Consider the following 17,817-nt stretch of genomic DNA (forward strand, 5'->3'; position numbering starts at 1 on the left):
CATATAGGTACAAATGATATAGGTAAAAAACGGGATGAGGTCCTAAAAGCTGAATATAGGGAGTTAGGAGGTAAACTAAAAAATAGGACCTCAAAGGTAGTAATCTCAGGATTGCTACCAGTGCCACGTGCTAGTCAGAGTAGAAATAGAAGGATATTTCAGATGAATACGTGGCTAGAGAAATGGTGCAAGGAGGAGGGATTCTAATTCCTGGGACAATGGAACTGGTTCTGGGGGAGGTGGGACCAGTACAAACTGGACGGTTTGCACCTGGGCAGGGCTGGGACCGATGTCCTAGGGGGAGTGTTTGCTAGTGCTCTGAGGGAGGGTTTAAAATAAAATGGCAGGGGGTTGAGAACCTGAGCAGGGAGACAAAGGAAAGGGAAACAAGGATCAAAGCAAAAGATAGGAAGGGGAAAAACAAAAGTGGCAGTCAGAGAAATCAACGGTTTAAATCAAACATGGCCACAGTAAATAATAATTCTAATAGGTCTAAGAGCATTAAAAAAACAAGCCTGAAGGCTTTGTGTCTTAATGTAAGGAGCATTCGTAATAAGGTGGATGAATTAGCTGTGCAAATAGAGGTAAACAAATATGATTTGAATGGGATTACAGAAACATGGCTCCAGGGTGGCCAAGACTGGGAACTCAACATTCAGGGGTATTCAATGTTCAGGAAAGATAGGTAAAAAGGAAAGGGAGGTGGGGTAGCATTGCTGGTTAAAGAGGGGATTAACACAATTGTAAGGAAGGATATTAGCTCTGATGATGTGGAATCTGTATGGGTAGAACTGAGAAATAGCAAGGGGCAGAAAACATTAGTGGGAGTGGTATATCGACCTCCAAACAGTAATGCGGAGGTTGGGGATGGCAATAAAAGGGAAATTATAGAAGCGTGCAATAAGGGCACAGCAGTCATCATGAGTGACTTTAATCTACATATAGATTGGGCTAACCAAATTAGTAACAATACTGTGGAGGAGGAATTCCTGGAGTGTTTATGAAATGGTTTCCTGGACCAATATGTCGAGGAACCAACTAGAGATCAGGTCATCTTAGACTGGGTATTATGTAATGAGAAAGGATTAATTAGCAATCTTGTTGTACGAGGCCCCTTGGGTCGGAGCGATCATAATATGATAGAATTCTTCATTAAGATGGAGACTGAAGTAGTTGACTCAGAGACTAGGGTCCTGACTTTAAATAAAGGAAACTACGATGGTATGAGGTGTGAGTTGGGTACAATTGATTGGGGAATTTCACTCAAAGGGTTGACGGTGGATAGGCAATGGCAAACATTCAAAGACCGCATGGATGAACTACAGAATTTGTTCATCCCAGTTTGGCATCAAAATAAAACAAAAAAGGTGACTCAACCGTGGCTAACAAGGGAAATTAGGGATAGCATAAGATCCAAGGAGAGGACATATAAATTGGCCAGAAAAAGCAGTAAACCTGAGGATTGGGAGCAGTTTAGGATTCAACAAAGGAGGACAAAGAGATTAATTAAGAAGGGGAAAATAGAATATGACAGTAAGCTTGCAGGGAACATATAAACTGACTGTAAAAGCTTTTATAGATATGTGAAGAGAAAAAGATTGGTGAAGTCAAGCATAGGTCCCTTGCAGTCAGAATCAGGGGAATTTATAATGGGGAACAAAGAAATGGCAAGCCAATTTAATACATATTTTGGTTCTGTCTTCACAAAGGAGGACACAACTATCCTCCCAGAGATGTCGGGGAACATAGGGTCTGATGAAAGGAAGGAACTGAAAGAAATCAGTATTTGTAGGGAAATGGTGTTAGGGAAATTGACGGGATTGAAGGCCGATAAATCCCCAGGGCCTGATAATTTACATCCTAGGGTACTTAAGGAAGTGGCCCTAGAAATAGTAGATGCATTGCTGATCATCTTCCAATATTCGATGGAATCTGGAACATTACCCATGGATTGGAGGGCAGCTAATGTTACCCCACTATTCAAAAAAGGTGGTAGAGAGAAAACAGGGAATTACAGACCGGTAAGCCTGACATCGGTAGTGAGGAAAATGCTAGAGTTCATTATAAAAGATGTAATAGCAGAGCAGTTGGAAAACAGTGACAGGATCGGACAAATTCAACATGGATTTACAAAAGGTAAATCGTGCTTGACTAATCTACTGGAATTTTTTGAGGATGTAACTGGTAAAATAGATAAGGGAGAACCAGTGGACGTGGTGTATTTGGACTTTCAAAAGGCCTTCGATAAGGTCCCGCATAAGAGATTAGCATGTAAAGTTAAGGCACATGGGATTGAGGGTAAGGTATTGACTTGGATAGAGAACTGGTTGGCAGACAGAAAGCAAAGAGTTAGAATAAACGGGTCTTTTTCCGAGTGGCAGGCAGTGACTAGTGGGGTACCACAGGGATCAGTCCTTGGACCCCAGCTATTCACAATATATATTAATGATCTAGTCAAGGGAACTAGGTGTAATATCTCCACGTTTGCAGACGGCACAAGCTGGGTGGGCGTGTTTGCTGTGAGGAGGATGCCGAGAAACTCCAAGATAATTTGGACAGGTTGGGTGATTGGGCAGAAGCATGGCAGATGCAATATAACGTGGATAAATGCAAGGTTATCCACTTTGGTTTCAAAAACAGGAAGGCAGATTATTATCTGAATGGCAATAGATTGGGAGAAGGGGAAGAGCGAGAGTGTTTTCGTACAGGAACAAGGATGTCTTGCTGCAGTTGTACAGGGCCTTGGTGAGACCACATCTTGAGTATTGTGTGCAGTTTTGGTCGCCTTATCTGAGGAATGATGTTCTTGCCATGGAGGGAGTTCAGCAAAGATTCACCAGGCTGATACCTGGTATGGCAGGAATGACGTATGAGGAGAGATTGGGTCGATTGGGCTTATACTCGCTGGAGTTTAGAGGAATGAGAGGGGATCTCATTGAAACTTATAAAATTCTGGCAGGACTGGACAGACTAGATGCAGGAAAGATGTTCCCGATGGTTGGGGAGTCCAGAACCAGGGGTCACAGTCTAAAGCTAAGATCCCCCATCCCTGGAACCATTCTGGTAAATCTCCTCTGCATCTTCTCAAGGGCCTTCACATCCTTCCTAAAGTGTGTAGACCAGAACTGGATGTAATACTTCAGTTGTGGCCTAACCAGCACTTTATAAAGGTTCAGCATAACTACTCTACTTTTGTACCCAATGCCTCTATTTATGAAACCCAAGACCACATGCTTTGTTAACCACTCTCTTAATATGTCCTGCCACCTTCAGGGACCTATGCACATTAACTCCCAGGTCCCTCTGTCCCCGCACACTCTTTATAACTATGCCTCTCCCTGTTCCTTCTGCCAAAATGCATCACCTCACACTTCTCTGTATAAAATTCCATCTGCCACTTGTCTGCCCATTCTGCTAGCCTTTCTATGTCCTGTTGCAGTTGATGGGTATCATCCTCACTGTTTGCCACACCCCCAAGTTTGGTGTCATTGGCAAATTTAGAAATTCTACTTTTATTCCAATATCCAGGTCATTTATATATATCAAAAAAGCAGTGGTCCCAGCACTGACCCTTGGGAAACACCACTGTCTACCATCCTCCAGTCTGATAAACAGTCATTTACCACAACTCGCTGTGTTCTGTCCTTAAGCCAATTCTTTATCCAAGCTGCCACTGACCCACCTAGTCTGTGAGCATCAATTTTGTTAACCAGCCTTCTATGTGGTACTTTGTCAAATGCCTTCCTAAAATCCATGTAGACAACATCCATTGCATTCCCTTCATCAATTCTCCCTGTTACTTCATCAAAAAATTCAATTAGATTAGTCAAACATGATCTGCCTTTTACAAATCTGTGTTGGCTCTCCTTAATTAGCTTAAACCTCTCCAAGTGCCCATTAATTTTTTCCTTGATTATAGTTTCTAAAACTTTACCCACCACTGATGTTAAACTGACCGGCCTGTCGTTACTAGGATTGTCCTTGCACCCTTTCTTGAACAATGGTGTCACATTTGCCACTTTCCAATCCTCAGGCACCTCCCCCGCATCTAGGGGAGATTGGAAAATTATGGCAAGCCTTCTGATATCTCCTCCCCCAATTCCCTTAGCAATTTGGGATGCAAGCCATCTGGCGACTTATCCAATCTAAGCATACCCAGCCTTTCTCGTACATCCTCCATTGCTTCTAACTTTTCCACTGCTACCGATATTTTGTCAGCATCCACCTCCTTAGTAAACACCGATACAAAGTACTCATTGAGTATTCTAGCCTTGCCCTGTGCCTCTAAGCATATATCACCTTCTTTGTCACTAATAGGCCCCACCCCGCCTCTTACTACCTGCTTACTGTTTACATGCCGGTAGAAGATTTCTGGGCTCCCTTTTATGTTAACCGCCATACTACTGTCATATTCTCTCTTTGCCAATCTTATTTTCATCTTCACTTCCCCTCTCAACTAATTATATTTGGTCTTGTTCTCCCTTGAAGAATTCACCTGACATGCATCATACACCCTCTTTTATTACTTCATCATCTTCTCTATCTCCCTTGTCATCCAATGAGCCCTTACCCTTCCCTCTTGTTGGAATGTATCTAACAGTAATTTGCGAGGTATCATCATCCAAGTAGATGTCACAGGAACCAGGACACCCATGGAAATCGACACTGGTGCATCCATGAGCGTAGTACCGGAATCACTATATCGCGAGAAGTTGCGTGATTATCGACTAGAGAAATCAAAGGTAGAGCTGCGAGGCTACTCAGGAGAGCTGTAGTAGGAAATGTCACCATACGAGTGAAATACAAGGATCAGTGTCAGAGCTTGCCTCTCATAGTAATGGCAGGAGACAAGCCTGCCTTGATAGGTCGAAATTGGTTGGAATCACTGAAGCTGAATTGGAATGAGATTTTTCATGTGGAAGAAAAATTTGCATCGAAAGATGATGACATCAAGCAGTATCCGAAGGTATTCAGTGAAAAGGGCAGTCTGATCCAAGACTTCAAGGCGAGTGTCAGAGTGCAGAAGAACGCAAGACCAGTTTACTGCAAGCCACATCCCCTACCATACGCACTCAAGGAGAAAGTTGAGCAAGAACTGAGAACATTATCTCTAAGGTCGATCTGAGTAATTAGGCTACACCCATTTTTGTTGTACCTAAGTCAGATGGTAAGGTAAGGTTGTGGTGTTTATAAGGCAAATGTAAACCAAGTTCTAGAGTGTAATCTACCCAATACATTGCCAAATGTGGAAGATTTGTTCACAACGCTGACAGGTGGCCAGATCTTTTCTAAGTTAGATCGAACAAACGCCAACCTACAACTTGAGTTAGATGAAGAGTCCAAGTCATGCTTGATTATAAATACTCACCGAGGCCTATATCAGTTCATTAGGCTACCATTTGGAGTGTCTTCTGCCCCTGACATATTCCAGGGGGTGATGAACCAAATTTTGCAAGGGATTGAAGGGGTAGTGTGTTATTTGGATGACATACTTATTTCAGCACCGAACAGGCAAATCCATGATGAGGTGTTGAAGTGCTCAAGCAGCTAGAGAAACATGGAATACGAGTGACAGCTCACAAGTGTGAGTTGTTTCAAAACTCAGTGGAGTACTTTGGGCACAGATTAGACAAAGATGGTTCATATCCAACCAAGGGAAAGCTGGATGCAATCAGAAATGCACGCACTCCCAATAATGTCTCTGAACTTCGATCATTTTTGGGTCTTTTGAATTATTATGGGAAGTTCCTCCCAAACTTGGCTACATTGTTACATCCACTGAATGAGCTGTTGAGAAAACAGGTCCCTTGGAAGTGGTCAAAATAATGTGACACAGCATTCAAAGAATGTAAAAGCCAGTTAGTAGAGAGTACCATGTTAGTTCACTATAATGTATCTAAGGAGATCAAGCTAGCATGTGATGCCTCTCCATACGGAGTTGGGGTAGTGATCTCTCATGTACTAGGTAGTGGGGAGGAGAGACCAATTGCTTTTGCTTCATGCACTCTCTGTGCCAGTGAGCGGAATTATGCACAGATTGAAAGGGAAGCTTTGTCATTGATTTTTGGGATCAAGAAGTTTCACAAATACTTGTTTGGTCGTAAGTTTACCATAATTACTGACCATAAGCCCCTGACAGCAATCCTCCATCCAAAGTCCCCAGTTCCGACCTTAGCCCGAATGCAGATTTGGGCTTCGATTTTGTCAGTGTATATTGTTAAGTCTGTGAGTTGTTCAAGTAATTAATACTCAGACTTAATCAGTAACAATAAAACAGGTCTTTACTGGTTGAAGGTAGGGACTACACTGAATACAAGATTACTGCACAGTGCTTATATACCGGTGTGTTCACCCCCGGTATTACGTCTACAGCAGCCTGAGAAAGTAGTACATCTCTTAAGGTGGAACAAGCTTAAGCTCTCTTAAGGTGGAACAGGTTACATACACAACACTCCTCCCTTCTTAGCTTTATAGTCATCCCCCCATTTAACATAACGTAATAACATATATACATATATAACTTCATGTTTAACGTAACATATCACAGATTCAGTCTCTGCGGAAAACAGTTCACAGATTCAATCTCTGTGGTGTAGTCGGTTCACGTTACTCATTCAATAGTCCTTTCATGGATTTAACAGCTTGAACTTCCGAACTGATTTGGCTCCGTTCGGAGGGACCACGTGTGTGATCTGGTAGAGGTGATAATGGTTCAGATGGGTCATCTTCTGTTTTTACTTTTCCTTTTCTGCTTCTTGGAGACTCTCTGGGCTCCATTGTCAGCTGCCACAGCTGCCAGCTGCATGCGCAGTTCCTCCTTCTCTTCCTCCTGTTTCCGTCGTAGAGCCAGCTTCTCCCGATGTTCCGTAGACTTTTGGTGCTCCTCCATGATTTCTGCACTTTGGGAGTCGAAGTTACAAGCTGGGCAGGACAGGATATCGTAATATTCGGTGTCGTCCACCAGGTCATGGTAATATTCGGTGTCGTCCTGAGCTAGACCAGTGAGAGGCTCGTCTATTTCCTCCATACCCAGCTGGACGTTAGCCAGCTCTTGTTCCAAATCCAGACATCTTTCCTGAAGAGACTTCTTCATGTGTACCTCTGCATCCAGCTTTTTCTGGGCTTTCAGCAAGTCGTTTACTAGTGACCTCATTTGTGATTTTAATACTTCAACTTCCTTTGGAGATTGATTGATCGGACTATGCAATCCCTCTACCGGAGCAGCTGTTTCAGCGGTCTGTTGTTCTACATTGACGTGAGTCAGCGTACTTTTGGCATCCAATGGCTGCTCTGTTGCAGTCGTTTCAGTCTGTGTCGTCACATCAGCCATCTCAATGACTTTTGAGAGCTCCGAACCCTTTTCCTTTGAAGATCGCAGCTCGTGTTCAAGTTTTTCCCATTTCAGAGTCTTGTCCCTCAGCATATGAAGGAGTTGGCTGACCGTTAACTCTTCTGACACCAGATTATGGCACGCACCTTCAGAACCTGAATCAGCTTTGATTCGTTCGGCCTCCTCGCGCAGATGGTTGGTGTGCTCCTGCTCCATTTTCTCCATCAGTTGCTTCTGTTGCCTTTCCAGATTCTCCCACTCTGTAACAAAGAACTTTTTTATTTCATTCATCTCTTGCTCAAAACGGCGAATCATTTGTTCTAATTGCTGTTGTAGTTTGAAATGGAGTTGAGTTCGAGCCCAGTGTCCCTCAAAAATGTGCATATCAGTAGACTTGACAGACTCAGAATTCTCTGTTAAACTATGTTGTTGTTGCTCAGTGGAATTCTGTGCTGAAACTTTGTCTTTTGCACATGGGTTGGTCTTACCATCATCAGTTCTAGAGTCTGGGCTGATTATCTGCACCGAGTTCTCACTCTTTATGGCTTTTAGCGAATGCCAGTCCATATTTATGTTTCTAAACCACTCCCGGCCTAGTAGTGGTGGACCTCCCTCCGGTAGCACATATAAGTCCATTATTTGACTTCCTTCGCCCTTGTTGGCCACTGCAACCTTTATTGTCCCGATGGGGTACACTCTCTGCCCCGTGTAGGTTGTCAATATAATCTCCGTATCCTGTAGGGGAATATGTTGGAATAACCTTCTGTAATCTTTCTTAATCATGACCGACAATGCCGATCCAGTGTCCAATTCCATTTTTACTTGGACTCCTTCTATCTGAAGAGTAACCCAAATTGTCTGGAGGTCTGCACCCTTACCAACGTTGAGTACCCTTAAGCTAGCCAGTTCAATACTGCTTAAGCCAGCCAGTTCATTACTGCTAGCGTCTGAATCGGACTCCTGTTCGGCCACCTTGTGTACTTTTGCGTATTTTCCTTGCGGTGACTTCTTGTTGCTGGTCTTCTTCCCTGACCTACATACTCTAGCTATATGTCCAAGCCTACCACAAGTTCTACATTCTTGGTTTTTAAACCAACACTGGTTCTGATCATGCGTTGTCTTTCCACAACGATAACATTTGCCAGAACTCACACCCAATTTGTGTGCACTGAGCTCCGGTGACCGTAGCTGCATTACTGCCGTGCCTCTCGCTGCGGCTTCGTGTGCTGCTGCCATAGTGACCACCTTCTCAAGCGTCAGCTCATTCTCCTCGAGCAGTCGCTTTTGTGTATCCTGTTTAAATAAACCACACACAAATTTGTCTCGTAGTGCATCTGTCAGTCCCGTTCCAAACTGGCAATATTTCGCTAATTTACGCAATTCCAGCAAATATTCAGCATTGCTTTCATGCTGTAGCTGCCTTCTGTCGTAAAATTTAAATCGTTCCGCTAGCATCAGCGGCGTGGGGTTTAGATGATCTTTCAGGACAGTAACAATCTCATCGAACGTCTTATCCACCGGTTCATCTGGTGATAACAGGTGTTTCAATTGCCCGTATGTCTTCGCACCCATTAAATTTAATAATGTTAGTGCTTTATCAGCCTCACGAATTTTATTGGCCTTACAATAATTTTTAACTCGTTCAACATATATGGCCCAATCTTCGATGTCACTATCAAAGTTGCTAATATTCCCGTGTTTAGGCATTGTAGTACTTTATCAGATTTGCAATTTCTCAGACTTTTTTTTTTTTTTTACTGCTATCCAAGATGGCGGCTTCCCGCTCTTGCCGTCGTCCTCCGCCCACAAAATGGCGGTTTTCCCGCGCTTGGCGGTCTTCACCCGTCCCCCGACGCCGTCTCCCTTCAGCCCCGAGTGCGGCCCTTATCTTCGCCGCGATCGCCCGAGTGCGGCCCTTATCTGGAGATGAGATCGCTCTCGCAGCTCTCGGCCCTTATCAGGAGATGCGATCGCTCTGTTGAAACGCCTCCCGCTCGAAGCAGCTCTCGCGCCCTATTCCTCCAGCTCCCCCAGCCCCGTTCGTGCGGCCAACGCGGTGGACTGCCTGTCGCGTCGCTGCCCGGCTCAGACAACGGCTTACCCACCACCAAGCTGGAGAAGAAGCTGACGGTCGCCGATGGAGGCTCCGAGGTCAGGATGTCTTCCAGTGGGGTGGAGAGGGTGGAAACCTCTCTGCAACGTCCTGGCTGTGGACGAAGCTGCCGTGGAGTGACTGCCGCAGGGTAAGAACCTGACTCGTCGCCAGTGTTAAGTCTGTGAGTTGTTCAAGTAATTAATACTCAGACTTAATCAGTAACAATAAAACAGGTCTTTACTGGTTGAAGGTAGGGACTACACTGAATACAAGATTACTGCACAGTGCTTATATACCGGTGTTTTCACCCCCGGTATTACGTCTACAGCAGCCTGAGAAAGTAGTACATCTCTTAAGGTGGAACAGGCTTAAGCTCTCTTAAGGTGGAACAGGTTACATACACAACATATATGTATGACATTGATCAGCTGATCACAGTAATGCTAATGCTATGTCCAGGTTGCCATCCCCATCAAAAGTTACACCCAATAAGGAAGAAGTGTTCTATTTCTCATACATTGATGAGCTGCCAGTCACAGTTGTAGGGCAACCAAACGTGACCCAATTATGTCAAAGATGTATGATTACATAGCAAATGGATGGCCAAACCAGGTATCAGAGGAAGATATCCATCCATACATTTTTTGTAGGAATGAATCGTCAGTGGATAACGATTGTATCATGTGGGGATCAAGAGTGGTTATCCCAAATAGGTTCAGGTCTAAATTGTTAGGAAATCTTCATGACCAGCACCTGAGAATGTGCTTGACCACGCAGTTATGGTGGCCAGGTTTAGATAAAGAGATAGACTACATAGTCAGTCAGCATACAACATGTCAATCGGTGAACAAGAAACCACCATCAGTACCATTACAGTCATGGAAATGGCCTCCCAGAGTGTGGCGCAGGTTACATGTAGATTTTGCTGAGCTGGAAGGACAGCAATTGTTCATAGTGATAGATAGTCACCTGAAGTGGGTAGAGGTGTTTCTGATGCGGATAATAACAACAAGCAAAACACTAGACAATCTGCGAAGATTGTTTTTTCATACGGCCTCCCAGAAGAAATTTTGTCTTGGGCCACAGTTCAGAAGAGTTCACACAGTTCATGAGCAGAAACAGTGTGAAACATACCAAAGTTCCACCGTCCCACCCTGCTTCAAACGGTGCAGCAGAGCGCACAGTACAAATTGTCAAATGTGCCCTCATCAAGCCGAATCCAAATCGAAAGAAACGTCAGTTGTCGCTGGACCAGAAACTGGCAAATTTTCTGATTACCTATCAGAATACTCCTCATACCACTACTGGTAGAAAACCAGCAGAGTTGTTTCTCAAAGCACAGCCATGAACCAGGTTCATGTTGTTAAAGCTAAACTTGGCACAGTCTGTAGAAGAGAAACAATCAAGGCAGAAAGAGAGTCATGATAAAGGTAGAGTTAGAGAGAGAAGTGTGAAGTTGAACCAAAAGGTTAGAGTGAAGAACCATCACCATAAATGGTTACAGTGGTTACCAGGAAGAGTAGTGAAGATATGTGGACCTCACACATATTTGGTTAAGATATTTGATCATGGAAAGGTTAGGTTTGTTCACATTGATCATATCTTACCTACAGGTATGGAAGGAGTTGAAAGCTGGGATGGTTCAATTTATTCTGATGAGTCAGACAGTCTTGTTACAAGTAGAGTGCCAGTAGCAAATCCTAAATCAGACGTACCAGAAACAAGTCCAAGACAAAGTCAAAATTTAAGTCTAAGCCCGAGTCAGGCAGACAAACAGTCTGAAAGTATAGAGTCCAAATGTAGATCAAGGTCAGCCCTTGGAGAGAATTTCTCCACAGGCTCAGCCTAGAATGAGTCAAAGTATACAACAAGATCTGAAAGTTCTGTTCATGAAAGAAGGTGTACTCTTCGAAACAGTAAACCAGTGGTTAAGTTTAATCTGTAAATATGGAAAATAAGTTAATATCTTTTGTTTGTGTTACAGAATTCTATAGTAGAATTTGGAAACATAAAATGGGTTCCATTTGAGAAATGTATACCAAGGGTTGTTTATACCATGCAAGTCATGTACAATGGTTATTTTCTATGATTAACTTCTTCAATAAGGAGGGAGAAGTATAATATAGTCACCTGGTGGACTATTGATCTATATAATAATAAAGCCATATACAGTACAGTTCTTACCGGAAGCCATGCTGTGCTGTTGCATGTATATGCTATGTCCCAAGATATCACAGAAAGGTCTTGCGATGTCAAATTCAGTCCGGTTGTGACAACTGACTATATAGGGCCTATTTTAACTACAGGTGGAAAACGGGAGGGTGGCAAGTAGAGTGCCTGAGGGCCGCTGTGACGCTAGCTGCGGTCCAATCTTGGTTTGCTCTTCGCCGGCTGGTTGTTCATGCCACACCAGCTCCATTGAAATGTGGCCTGAGACCCGATAGCTGGAGGGGGGAGGGGGGCGAGCCTCGGGTCTCACCATTCAGGCGCAGGGAATGTACCCTGTTCCCCCCTGTGCACCCAAATATGGACACGCCCGAATCTCTACTCTGAGATATTTTGTGTTTTTAAAAATGAAAAATAGTTGATAACTAAAAACAGAATGCAGATTCTAGATGATAGTTGGAATTAAGAAGGAGTAAATGAGTGGTGCCCTGTTTCCATTCGATTGCATTGCATGTATGCTGTAGCCATCCCTCAACAGCAAATGCTCACATCTTATTCCAGCAGAAGTTTATACCAAAATACTGGATTAACAATCTAGCCATTATTTTCTTCATTTATTTTTATAGTTGTAATGTCTCAACTACGTTTGTGAGTGTTATCATTGGCATTATTAAGAATTGATATTTTAAGTCTTTATCAGATTTTAGTGCTTATCAATTCAAGTGGTGCCAGTAGCTGGGATTTGAGCAGTTTTTAAAAATCTATAGCTCCCACTATCTTTGCAGGTTTAGGTAGCATCGCCATCATCTATAATTTTTTAAGGTAAACAATGTAATACTGATCTTTCTAGAAGTGCCCAGACCAAACATAAAGGCCACGATTTTGTCATTGGTGTTGGGTTGGGTGCGGGATAGCTGGTTTCCAGGTTCCAGTCCTGCCCTCAGCTGCCTCCGCTCTGCAGACGTGATTTTCCCTTGATTGGTCTTGTTAAGCCCACCCTGCGGGCTTGCCGCCCAATTAACAGGAAGCGGGTCTAATGACATCATTTGATAATGCGTCATCTGCCGGTTTCCTTAAAGGGACCACGCACAGTTGGTTTCTCAGTGTTTGACAGCATTGAGGTGCTGAAAACACTGACAATCACTGGACAAAAGTGAACTCTTGCACCCAGGCCCTCCAATGACTCCCTCCATAGGCTGAAATAGATGGCAGCTGCAGCTGAGGTGACAGAAGCGATCTGCCACTGGTGAGAGGGGTTCTCCCAGTAAGGTGGCACTGAACCAAAAGTTGGATTTAAAAATTGGTAAGGTAAAGAAATCTGTAAATGTTTAAAAAATGCAGTAACCAACATTTTCTTTGCTCTGAAACTCACCATCTGCAACATTGGATCGTTCACACCACTACTGCAGCTGTCATCATTCCATTAACATTACAGCAGACTCACATTTACCTGGCTTGGTGTCTGGACTTCAGGGAACCCGACCCAGAAGCGGGAAAATCCAAAAACAGGCTGAAAACAGCTGGCAAGTACCTGTTAATAGGCAGGTAATTGCCTTTAATTCATTTCCCACCGCTAGGTGTCTGGTCCATTCGCAAATCGGGGACCCGACACTTGGGAAAGCTGTTTGGAGGCGGGTTGAAGGCGGGGTCGGGACCCGCCGTCAATCAAATCGAATTTAACCTCTGACCCACCTCCAAACCCACCCTCTGAGCACCAGCAAAATCGCGGCCAAAATGTGGGAGGCTGGGGAGGGGGAGGGTTCAACTCTACCCTGGTGACTACAAGTTCCTGCTATAGGAAGCAGAGGGCATTCTCTTTTCAGGCTTTATGTTGGTGGACTGAACAGCTCAGCCCACTTGGTACAGGTGAGCAGTTTTTCAGTTACTGACATGTATGAAGCTTTTTCAGGAAGATTTTGCAGCAAGAGCAAAGTCACAGATTGCGACTTTAAAAATTGCAAATGTGCACCTGTTGGAATCCACACTGTGATGTAAGTGGAGTGGATTCATCAGCATTGGAATTCTCAAGACTCAAATGTGCTGCCAATGGTGACAAATATGTTGATTCTTATCTAGTTGCAATTGTCTTTACATCTGTAGGGGGCATCCTTTACCTGGTCAGGCAGCCTTTGCCACTGCACTGTGACCAATTCCAATCAGTGGTTTCAAATCGCTACAACCCCCCGCCAGTTCTGACTGGAGGAACTTATAATTAATTATATATTAAAAATGGACAAATGGTCTGGATGCAAGAAAGTCAAATTTTATTCAAACTAAAGAAACTACACCACACGATCAAAGTAATCACGGTAAAATTGCTTAACAGGGGAAGGCAGACAGCAAAAACGAGGGATAAATGGCTACAATGTTAATCTTACAATCTTAGCAACATTTCCCTTAAATTACCACCCCTTTACTTCTCACTAGATTGTCTTGCTAGTGGGTCAGAAGCCTTGCTCACCTGCAGTCCAAAGAGTAAAAGAGACAAAAAGCCTCAGAGGACTTCCTGGGCTTAATCTTTATACCCTGGGAATCCCTGCTGTTTTCACGCCAAAAAGGTCCATGCGCAATTTCGCGCCGAAAAGTCTGAATACACAAGAGAAGGGCTTTTAACTTCCTCCATTCATACATGGAGACATCATGTAGTAGAGTCAATTTCAGTGAATGGATGTGCGTAAACAACCCATTGTGCTTGCTGTCTGATGATTGGCTGATTCAAACGGGCTACTCCCCAGTGTAAACAAGCAGCTTGTAGGTTACCAGACCCGCCCAATACCACAGGGTGACTGACAGCTCGGGCTCCATTCAAGCTTACTACAGGGCAGCGCTGAGCTTTTCATATGCTAACAGCCTGTCTGTCCTTTTCTGCTGCCTTTTAAAATTCTGTTTCCATGAGGTCTGTTCAGCCATTTTTATGCCCTGGGCAATTTAAACAGTCCAAAACTCAAGAGTACATCTTTTAATAAAATGTACAATCTTAAAGTGTGCGATTTTCACAAAGTTCTTTGATTCCAGTGTCCAAGTGCTGCCTAGCTTATGAGCTTTTTAACGCAGCCTTTTGCGGTTCTGGGTATGTTTTAAAACATTGTCCAACACAGAGACAATTTAAATCACACAAGTCTTTGTCCACGATGTGGATTAATATTTCCCGATCTTTGGGGGCTGATGGGATTTTGCGACCCCTACATTCCGCCCTTGGCTTCCAACTTGCTTGTAGTATCCTCTTGAAGAAGTGAGCAAAATTTTCTGACCCCCCTCACAAACAATCATCCCCTGTATTTACCTATAGCTACCTATCACTGATTCCCCAATCCGTCTATTCCCCTCAAATCCGAGAAAAACTGTGGTACGGTAGGCATCTACAGATACATCAATTACAAAATGATACAATAGGGGGTCTCATACCCCTGCACCACTTGTTACATTATAACATATTACAAAATGTTGCAATCTTGGTTATACAATGTAATCAAAATGATCCCAAGCACGGAGAGGGTCCTACGCCTCAGCACCGCTTGGAACTGTAAAACAAAATACAAAAATCTTCATTGAACAAAATGCTGAAATAAACCCCGATCATCACGTGCCAATGATGGGTCATGAAATTCGAGTGGGTATTGCTCCTCCCACCCGGGCAATAAATGTTCCTTCCACCCCCCCCCCTTTAATGGTCTTAAACTTTTAAAATATACAGAATGGATTTTACAGAACAATCTGATCTGCCATCCCCGAGCTGTTCCCTTGTCCCTTTGTGGAGGCGGGGTACCCCTCATGTTTCACTGACTGAGACCGGGGAGTATGGGACCGCGACTCCCAGTCCCTCCCCCTCCCGTCTTCCCTCGACTGGCTACAGAAAATGATGGGTGACTGTGTGGCAGCTCTCACTGGCCCCACACTCAAACTTGGATCCCAGATCCGGCCACCCACTCATCCTTCCCAGCCACACTTACACTCTAACTTTGCCCGTGGGCCCCGGGTGAGTTCCTCCCTTTCCCGAACGCACCCACGCGACTCTTGGGTCTCCCCCTCCCCTTTACAATCTTCCCCGGGCCATCACCACCCACTCCTGGGGAAAGCGTCCCTATCTGTCAAGGCGCCCGTGCTTCCTCACCATGACTCCTCAATAGCGAGGTCTCCCGCAAGTGAAATTCGGTCAGGATAGTGCTGGGTTGGGGCCGTGCCCCACTCAGCTGGGGCCATCTCTTCCGCATAGGATGAGTAGGCAGTTTCCTCTGGACCCTGTCCGGTTTCTCCCAAAGGTCGCTGCGGGGTCTCCTCCTGGATTTGTCCAGTGGCGACGTGATCCCCAACATTCTGTATAACCATATCTTCTTTCGATGCCCAGCTCGGGCTGGGTGAACAGGGCTGCTCCTTTGTCCACTCTCCTGCAAAAGAACTTAAAAGGACATGCAGCCAGGTCTCTCACTGACCTGCTGCCTTAGGTGGAGATATGGTCGGGTCCCTCGACCTCGGACCAAAATACAAGCATTTGGCACACTTATAAACTTAAATTTAAACTTAAACTCAAAACTACTAGTTACATTCTAAACTTAAATTTTAAACACCTTAAAAGCAAGCTATAAATATTGGTAACTTAACACAAAGCTATAATACAAATGCCACCCATCTCCGGACGGCCAGGCTAATCTCTGGTGTCACTGTCGCAGATTACTGCTGCCTGCAGTGAAGCTGGACTGCCTCCTGCTTCGTGTCCCTGGCAGCTTATGGCTGCTAGTTGGGGACCTCTGTGATCTGTTTCCTCCTGGGCTCGGGAGATTGCTCTTTGTGGTGGGTACTCTGGTGACCATCTTATCTTGGCCTTGCGGACCCGCTGAGACCTTTTGAGGGGCGTCTCTGTGGGGGCAACTTTGGCAGACGGACCCTCAGCCAGGGTCACAGCCCTAGCTGGCTGGGAACCTTCTCCCCCCTGATGCAAACAGCCCGCACTGCTAAATATACCTGGCAGCCTGCCAGTAATCCGGGTTTGTCTCCTTTTCCCTACCCACTCCTGTACTGGGGGCAGGTATCCCCTCACCACCCGCTGCTGGTGGCTGAAAAGCTTCCTCTCCAGGTCCAAAACCTGGTACCAGCTCCTTCCATATGTGCCCTGCATGAGGAATTGCTATCCCTTCTTCCCCAGAGTCCCATACCATAGGGGGGACCACTCTAGAAGTGGGCTGGGAAGCTTGTCCCTTTAAACAGGCGACTGCGCCTCCGCGAACCTCCTCCCTGGAGTCCCATGGCAGAGGCTGTGAAACCTTTGTATTCAAACAGGTGACTGCACCTGCGCGAACCCAGTGTTGGGAAACCTCTCCACTCAGGCGCGCGACTGCGCCTGCACAGGGAAACTGAAGAGGAGCCGCTGTGGTCATGGGCTGGGGAACTGCGCCTGCGCGAACAGGCCGTTCAAAAGACTGGGGAATTCCTGTCTCCAGACCAGCGACTACGCATGCGCAGGCAGTCTCTTCAAAAGGCGGCTCCTCCCTGGAGCCCCCCAAGCGATTTTCTGTGAATGAACTCGCAGTAGCCTGCAGATTTCTACTCTCAGGCTGCGGTTTCTCTGTTTCTGAACTAAATAACTGGTTCAAATTTAAACTTTGGCCAAAACTTAGCTCCCACTGGGGTGGGGAAGTCCCAATTGGTGGGCCGGACAACTTTTCCCTTGAAACAAGCCACAGCGCCTGTCTTTACAGCCTGTGAACTTGAACTTGTATGGTCAGATTTATAGCCCCCCAAAGGCAATGGTTGCGGAGATCCATGAGGATCCCATGGCTCACTATGAAGTCGGCCCCTAGGATCCCCTTTCCTTCCTCCGTATTCCACTTTGCCAGGATGCACGTCCACTTAGTTTGGAGCATGCCCAGATGGACTGAGAGGGGTCTGGAGTATACCCCCGCCTGCTCCTGACCGGTGAATCCTGATAGTATGTATGGAACCCCGTTAGACAGAGGTGAGGTGGTGAGATTATCCATATGGATCATGGTGCATGATGCCCCCGTATCCAATAGATAAGTCCCTGTAACCTTCTCTTCCTCCATCTGTACGAGCGGTCTCTTCCATTCATCGCACCGGAGATTACACAGACGGACAGGCTGCGTGGGCTCCAATAATTGTGGGGAGGCAGAGGTGGGCGAGGGGGCTGCAGCACCACTGATGGCTGCTACCTTTCCCTGATTGGCCCTGAGGAAAGATTTTATTGACTCCATGACGGACTTGACTGTATCGG

Source organism: Somniosus microcephalus, chromosome 2 (genome assembly GCF_052327205.1).
Source record: "Somniosus microcephalus isolate GS21.2 chromosome 2, FLI_Smic_1.0, whole genome shotgun sequence".
Classification (NCBI taxonomy): Eukaryota; Metazoa; Chordata; class Chondrichthyes; order Squaliformes; family Somniosidae; genus Somniosus; species Somniosus microcephalus.